This window comes from Vulpes lagopus, chromosome 5, assembly GCF_018345385.1.
Source record: "Vulpes lagopus strain Blue_001 chromosome 5, ASM1834538v1, whole genome shotgun sequence".
NCBI lineage: Eukaryota > Metazoa > Chordata > Mammalia > Carnivora > Canidae > Vulpes > Vulpes lagopus.
In genome coordinates, this window is record NC_054828.1 from 5,309,857 (window position 1) to 5,317,901 (window position 8,045).

The following is an 8,045-nucleotide window of genomic DNA, read 5'->3' on the forward strand; positions in this document are numbered from 1 at the left end:
AGGGAACCGCGGGAAGCCTGGGGCGGACTGTCCCTCCGAGCCTCCAGAAGGAGCCAGCCACCCACATCTTGCTCCAGGACTCTGGTCTGAGATGGAGACAAGACACCCCTGTCGTATTAAGCCACCCCATGGGTGGTGGTGCCGCAGGACAGCCCCAGGGAGCTCCGGAAAGACTGGCGGCCGTTTGGGTACAGAGTCCGCAGAGCGTGCAAGATGCAGGGACTAAGATGGGGACCAGGCCCAGGGCAGCGTGGGGCCCTCTCCCCGGGCCTCCTCTTTCTGCCAACACCCCGAGCCCACACGGCTCTGAGCAGCTGGGTCCAGCCCCCAGTCCCAGCCTGGGCCACCCACGGGCTCTCATACTCGGCTCTCCTGGCTCTGAGGCTGCAGCTGTGTGGCCCAGAGCATGTCATCACCCTCTCTGGGCTCCTGCCAAATGACTGGGTGAGAACCCCCATTTCAGGATATCCTGAGGATTTGAGCCGTTACCAGCCATACAGCTAGGAGCCGGCACCCAGTAGGCGCCCAGGGAGCTGCTGCTAAGTACAAGCCCCTCGGGGCGCCTTCAAGTCTCAACAACCAGTGACTAAACAAACATGTGCTGATCGGAGGGTATTTTTTGCCTGAAACCGATGCTTCTTATATGTAATTTTATTCTTATCAATAGTGGCAGCTGGTAGGATGCGTAGCTAAAGGTATTTAAGGAATTTTACACTTGTGTGAGGCTTTCTCTGAAAACTCATTCACAAACTGGAGTGGGGATGTCCTTTGTCAGACAACACGTCCTGGAGGGCGGGGACAGGAACATGTCACCGCCACACCTGACCACAGGCTGTAGCCCCAGACCCTGGCCCCCTGCACCTGCCAAGGCCAGGCTCTCTCTCCGTATGGGCGTCTGATCCCGCTCCTCCTGGCTCCCGCTGGACGTACCAAATTGGCCCAGGAGAAGCCGTGCTGTCGAGGAAAGCCACTTTTAAAATCTTCCCTGTTGGGACAACTGGGTGGCTCAGTGGTTGAGCATCTGCCTTCAGCCCAGGGCGTGAGCCCAGGGTCCCGGGATCGAGTCCCACGTCGGGCTCCGTGCATGGAGCCTGCTTCTCCCTCTGCCTGTGTCTCTGCCCCTCTCTGTCTCTGTGTCTCTCATGAATTAATAAATAATATTTAAAATTTAAAAAAATAAAATAAAATCTTCTCTGTCCTCACCCAAGACAGGACCTGGGTTATTGCCCATCAGAAAACAGCCTGACACAGCCCAGCTGCCCACAGGTCCTGTCGGAGGCGCCTTCCCCTGCTGGGCTCGCTGACTTGGCTCATCTCAGGCCGAGCCTGCCTCCAGCCCCTTTTGCTCTGCGCGTGTCCCCAGGGGTCTCGGCTCCTTCCTGCCTGCGCCCTGGAGAAACACCTGCCCCGCACATCTCAGGCCCAGCAGGGCCGAGCCCACGGCAGCTTGTGACGTATCAGCCACAGAGCACGGTGGACTCCCACCGCAGGACCTCCAGTCTGGGTCACCAAAGGCCACCAGCCTCCTCCTGGGACACTCAGAGCCCGGCCCTCCTGCCGTGAGAAGCCCGAGGTGTACCCAGCAGCCATGGTACTCAGGCGCTGGTCAGTCAGCGGAGCCAGCGAGGCCCGGCCTGGGACCAGACAAGTCCGAGCGACACCTTGCATAGCTCAGAGCACCCCAGCCTCCCTAGCCTTCCTCCTGGGGCTCTCACACTGAAGAGCTGAGCTGCCCCCCACCCCCTCCAGAGGCCAGGAGCGCCACAACGGGGCTCTCGCTTGCTGCTGTGTTGACCGGCAGGTAAGCTGGGGTTCACCAGACAGTCCCGGAACCTGGCCAGTAAGAAGTGTTATCGGTAGACTGCACCCCCGCCACCACCTAAAATGAGGCAATAGGACTTAGAAAGCTCCAGTCTGATGGTTGAGTCAAGGGACTGGGTTAGGTGTGTAGCCCCCCCACCCCACTAGGCTGTGGGAAGGCAGGGTGGAGGCTCTGAGCAGAAGGTGGAGAAGGCCCAGAGCCAGACTGGGAGGGACTTTCATGCAGAGGAAGCAGTCGCTAGGCCTGGGGGTCGCAAGGCTCGGTTTTCTGGAGCAGCCCCGTTTCAGCAGCACCCAGTCCAGGTGTTATGGGGTGGGGGGTAGGGGCGCTTTAACAAAAAGGAACATGAAAGTAGTTTCCACTTGCAAACTGTACTGAGACATAAGACCCTCCCAGCACCTTGGAAGGCACCCAGGGAAGGGGTGGACCATGAGGCTCCCCCCTGCCCTCCCTCCCAGGAAATCCACTCTGCCTTTTTTAAAAGGTTGCCCCTTGTTCCAGAAACCATCACTGTGTCACCCAAGATTCGTCACTACACTGTCTAAACCACATCACAGATGGCATTGCCCCCCCACAAAAAAAAATCCGGCCGGTGGCCTGCTGCTCCCCACAACACTGGGTCTGGGAAACTTGGCCATTCACAGTGCATGAGATAGAGTGGGAGGGCCTGTTTAAGAGCTCCAGAGCAGGGAGAGGGACCCCACTGGAGTCCCGAGGTCAGAGCACCTGGCCCTAAAGGTGGGGAACCTCAGGGGAAGGGTCTTGTCCCCAGGACCAAGAACCCCTGAGGTTAGGGGCTAGTCTGTCTGCTTTGGCGTTCCCCTAACATCATACCTTGTGGGGTTGTTGCATGAATGGGGGGGAAGGAGTCTGAAAGACAGGAAAAGGGGGTGGAAGAGGGGAGAAGGAAGAGAGGGGGGAGAGGAGGAGGAAGAGGATGGAAGGAAGGAGAGCGAGAACTGACCATTGGCCCAGAGATGGTAGGACAAGAACGGAGCCAGGTCGGGGGAGCCTAAAACAGGCAAGGAGATAAGCCCCAGCCAGACCTGAGGGCCCCTTCCTCCCTTTCCTTTCTGCTCACAGTGGCCACCCAAGGCTCTGGAGGGTCCGTGAGGGCCCCCTCTCTGTGCCTCCGATTCTCCCTGGCCTCCTATCCTAGCCAGCCTGTCTCTGCTTTACCACTGCAAAATGCTGTTCTTCCCAGAGAGGACAGGCCTTTCTCCATATCCACACCTCCATCAAAATGACAGACGAACAGGAGGGCCTATGGGCTCCCATTTCTTTGTGGTTCTGAGACTCAGCTGCCTATTCGAATCACCTGAACGGGGTCTAGACCTCCCAGCGTCCAAACCGCACCTGGACCAGGGACTGGGAACATCTACGGTGAGACCCAGGATGGGGAATCCAAGTGGAGCCAGGACGAGAACCACTGTCCTAGAGCTGCCTCTCAAAGGGTGGTCCATGGACCAGCAGCATCCAGATGGCCAGAGCTTGTTAGCAAGGCCGAATCTGCATCGAGCACCCAGATGATGTAAATCCTGAGCAGGTGCCTGGTGTATAATATAAGACCCAGCGTGTACTGTCCCCGTCGGCCCTGCGTGGTGGATGACATCAGCTGGTAGGCCCAGATTTTGGCAACCCTGGTGGTCTGAGCAAGGCCCGTGTGCCGCACTTAGCCCATTAGGAATGCTCTATTCCACCTTCCCGGAGGATGCTGGAACCCTGTGCAGACAGCCCAACGGTGGGCAGCACCTCTAAGGCAGCCCACATCACCCTGGCATGGCCTGGCCTGTTAGAAAGCTCCATCTGATCTGATACAGAATCTCTTGGCCGTTGACACCTAGGGCCTCTGCCTCCCCCAGGTAAGCAGCTGGGGCCTTGCCTCCACCTCAGGCCATCAGCTCCTCTGCACCTGTTTCTTGTTGCCCTCTGCCTGGGAACTCTAGGCCCACTCTGCGCCCCCAGGCAGGTCCTGTACCCTAGAACATTCCCTTTCCCTAGCAGACCCACACAAATTTTGTCCCTAGAAGAAGAGACCCAAAGGCTTTTACTGGTGGCATCTACTGGTGTGGCGGGGAAGCTGATCCATGGACAAGATGCTGCCCGGATCAGGGTCCAGGATGGGAGACAGGACAGGGCCGAGGGGGATCTTGACAACCTCCAGGTGGGGATGCGAGGAAGAGCCTGAAATGGAGAGAGAGAATTGTAAAGATGCATCGTTGCCTGTTAGAAACCTATGATGTGAAGCCAGAGAACGCCTCCCATGTCCCACAGTATGACGGACCATTCCACTGAGCAGTCGTCACCCTGCAGAACAACAGAAAAGTCATGTGTGTATATGCATGTACGAAGCTATTCTAATATATATGCCTATACACGTACAGATATGTGTAATGTACGGATTAACACACATCACGCGGGGCAAGCAAGAACAGGGCTAACCCTCACGAGTCAGGGGACTAAAAGTAGAATTGGAATTTCCTAGAGGTAGGTCGCAGCTGCTCAGCCCAGTCACCTGACCTTCCTTTGTCAAGACCACATGTGGCTCTGGCGTGGGAGCAAAGTCTCCTCAAGAGTCAGACAGGGGTCCATGTAAAGCTGTGGTCTCCAAAAGGCTGTGCTGTCACTGTTGAAATAAGTTAGGGGGAAAACCTAAAGAGGACGCTTGCCTTTATCAATCCTGGCATGGGAAGAAAGGAAAAAACTCTTCCCTGAAGTCATAACCACAAGCCAGCCCCTAATGTGGGTATCATACCAGCTGTGTGGCCCTCAAAACTCAGACTTAAGACTTTAATTTAAAGGGAGCCCAATTGGAGCGACCGTCGGTATCTGACTCGAGCAGATGTGAGTTATCTCTGGAGGTTCTCATCTTCGACATAGGCTTCGAAGAATTACTATTGATGATTGGGTAGAGAGGACCACCGGCAAAGCTCACAGAAGACACGCAAGGGAAAAAAGCACCGTGAACAAGTGTCAGTGCAAGACCACGGGCAGCAGCATGAGACGGCAAAGACGGGCTTATCAGACGCAGGTCCTAACATAAAGATGCCTAAGGAATTAAAAGAAGAGGTAAAAAATATGAATAAGGAAGAAAAGACTATAAAATGGCCATGAAATTCTGAAAAGGAAGCAAATAAAACCTGTAGCAACAAAAAACTATGTCATTGAAATAATGTGAACGGAGTGACCAGCTGACTCGATGGAGCTGTTGTGGTCAAGGTGCCCCCACCTACTGCAACAATGCATCAGAGAGGAGTTCAAACATTTCTTGCTCATGTACAGTTCAAAGCAGGTGCTCCTGACCGGCAGGCAGCTCTCGCCCCGGAATGAGTCCATCTGTGGCTCCACCATCTCAGCACATGGCTACCAATGCCACCACATTGCTCCCATCGCCTGGGCGTCACCCAGGCATCCTGGAGCACCAAAGGCCGTACAGGGACCAGGTTTGGGGACCAGGCCCTGCCATGTTGCATCTCCCTCCACTCACATTTCAGTGACTAGGACTCAGTTACATGGCTGGGAAATGTGGTCTAGCTACGTGCCCAGCAGGGAGAGAGAGCAGGTTTGGTGAGCAGCCAGGCCACCTGGACCACAGCAGGTGAAGTCTGAAGGTCCAGTCAATGTGAGCCACAGCTAGTAATGCGCTAAGTGCACTCTTGAATGTCCGGCCCATTATTATTTCAGTCAATCCTCCTGACTCCCACCCTGGGGATTAAGCTAAGCAGGGAAGATCTTTCCCATTTTACAAAGAAAGAAACTCATGCTGAGAGAAGGGCATGACTCGCCCAGGCATACACTGCTGCTGAGATGTACCAGTTGGGATTGGAGTCCAGGACTTCCCTCGACATCACATTGTTGCCTTTGTCTGGAGATAACAAGGGGAAAGGAGAGGGAGGGATCATGGAGCCAGAGGTCCTCCGTATGCCTCTGTGTTTTCAGCTGAGCCAGTCAACCCAGCAGCCTAGGGACCAGTGAACCCAGAGGCCAAGGAAACCAGCTGGAGGTCAGAGCACCGAGTCTAGATTTGAGCTCTAGACACTCTAGACATTTAGAGTTGAGCTTTAACACTGGCTTCCTGGGGCATCAGTGTGGCCAGCTTGGGCCTAAGGGTGGGCCCAAGTGGAGGCAGCAGGTCTGCATCTGCCTCACCACAGTACAGCTAAGAGGTTCCTCTGAATGGGTCAGGCAGTAAAGATTTATCCAGCACCTCTAGTGTGCTGAGTAGTGCTGTGGGTTTCAAAAGCAGACCCTGGGAGCTGGAGACATGCAAAATCCAGGTCGGGGTACCTGTTGAGCTAGCTCTTGAGTGCCTACCCTGAACTCAGACTATGTGCTGGGGCCCTGACCTCATGTGATGGCATTCTCACCAAAATCCACAGAGGGAGGGACTTTCCGTTCTGCTTTTGTTGGTATAGTGATGGTGATGTTGGTAATGGTGATGATGGTTATGGTGGTGATGATGGTGGTGATGGTAATGGGGATGGTGATGATGGTGGTAGTGGTGGTGGTGGTGGTGATGGTGGTGATGATGGTGTGGTGATGACAGTAATGGTGGTGATGATGATGGTGATAATGATAATGGTGAAGATGGTGATGGTGGTGATAATGATGGTGGTGATGATGATGATAGTAGTGATGGTGAAAATGATGGTGATGATGGTGGTGGTGATAATAGAAGTGATGGTGGTGATGATGATGGTGATGGTGGTGGTGGTGGTGAGGGTCATAGCGGTGATGGTGAGGACAGTGATGGTGGTGGTGACAGTGGTGATGTCATCTGACATTATTGAATGCTATCTGTCCAGCAATGCTTCAATGTTAGATGGAATCAATCCTTTAACTTTCACTGTAACCTGACAAAAAAGCAGATTCTTTTGCTTCCATTTGACAGAGAAGGAAACTGAGACCCAGGGAGGTGAGTGATTCATCCTGCATCACAGAGCAGGAGGAGGATGCACCCAGGATCCCACCCCAGAATCTGACTCAAGCATTGCACTGTAACCCCTGCACCACCCTGCCTCCTTGGATGGGCTGCTGAGCTCCTCTAGGACAGGGCCCCCAACAGACGGCTCCTCTATCCCCAGCTCTGAACCCAGGCCCCGCATACTGGTAGGTGCCTGGGGAGGGTCTATTAGGAACGGCTTGTGCGTGATGATTTGTCCAGATGTAAAATCTCACCAGTGCCTTAATGCATCACCTTTACAAGCAATAAGCATACCGATCGATTTGACACGCTTGTGGATAAATGAATGGATTCATGCAGTTGTTGGCCGAGCCAGAGCAGTTGGCTGGCTTTTCCTGGAAGAATCATGTCTGGGACATCCCCACGAACCACTTTCTAACCAGCCAGGCCTCCCAGAACCTGCTGCCTCAGCTCAGCCCAGGCCCCCACGAATCAAGGAGCCCTGGCCACTCCCGAGGTCAGAGCCACCCGTGGGTGGGGACCCCGTGAGTTCCCAGGTGAGGAAGGCCCGCGATGCCCCCCAGCCTTGGCACCCGGGTCCTACAGGGAGAGAAAGCCCACAGGGGCCGGGACTGGAGGAGGGGAGGTAGCAGCTTTGATCTGTTGCCAAAGAGAGAGAGGGGAGAAACACACTTGTCTCCAGACAAGCTGTTCGCTTACCAGCTGACTTTGGTAAAAGAAAAAATATTCCCAGAGCCATCTGTTCCCAGACTGGGGCTGGTGTGGGGCCCGGGGCTTCCTGCAGCTCAGGGAGCCAGACCCAGTTTCAGAATCCGAGACAGCTGCCCCCTGGATTATTTTGGGAAGCGGCTCAACTCCGCAGCACCCCGGCCTTCCTTCGAGGCATTTCCCGTCACTCTGAAGCTGTTTGCACACCCAGCCCCAGACTGCCAGCTCCTTCTCAGGCCTGCACGTCCTCCCTTTCAGCCACTGTCATCATCCTGCTTCCTACTTCCCCCGCAACCTCTGCAGGAGTCGGACTCCGCCGGGGTGGAGGGGGTGGGGGGCCAGGGCTGGAGATAGCAGGCTAAACCGAGGGAAGGGCTCCCTGTCCCCCTCCCTGGTCTCCTCTGTGACAGCCAAGCACCAGCCAGGACCCCCAGGCATCCACCCTGTGCAGCCCCCCCCCCCCCAATCATCTCCTCAAGGATTGTCCCTTTGGTGAAAGCTAAGCTCCTAGGGAAGGGGGATGGGGCATCTCAGGCAGGAGTGGCAGCATCAGAAAGGCCCCGGAAACCGAGCTGCAAGCAGATGGGAAGG